Source organism: Myotis brandtii, unplaced genomic scaffold (assembly GCF_000412655.1).
Source record: "Myotis brandtii unplaced genomic scaffold, ASM41265v1 scaffold67, whole genome shotgun sequence".
Classification (NCBI taxonomy): Eukaryota; Metazoa; Chordata; class Mammalia; order Chiroptera; family Vespertilionidae; genus Myotis; species Myotis brandtii.
In genome coordinates, this window is record NW_005370610.1 from 3418115 (window position 1) to 3418475 (window position 361).

General features: G+C 33.5%; 1 long non-coding RNA gene across 1 annotated transcript in view; it reads right to left on the reverse strand.

Moving 5' to 3' along the window:
* Positions 1-361, reverse strand: part of LOC106723885 — a 27665-nt gene that overhangs the window by 26646 nt on the left and 658 nt on the right. The gene's annotated exons all lie outside the window — the stretch shown is intronic.

The following is a 361-nucleotide window of genomic DNA, read 5'->3' on the forward strand; positions in this document are numbered from 1 at the left end:
ATGCACCTATGGATGAGGACAGTGGGTGGGGAGTGAGGGCAGAGGGTGGGGTTGGAACTGGGTGGAGGGGAGTTATGGTGGGAAAAAAGAGTAACTAATGTAATAATCTGAACAATAAAGATTTAATAAAAAAAAACACGTAATGACAAAAATATGAATTCAAATCTAAGGAAAATGTGAACTTCAATTCACATTTTTTTCTGATAATATACTTAAATATTAAACAGAATTAGTTTTATTTTTTTTGCAACATAATTTTTTTTTAATATATTTTATTGATTTTTCACAGAGAGGAAGGGAGAGAGATAGAGAGTTAGAAACATCGATGAGAGAGAAACATCGATCAGCTGCCTCCTGCACA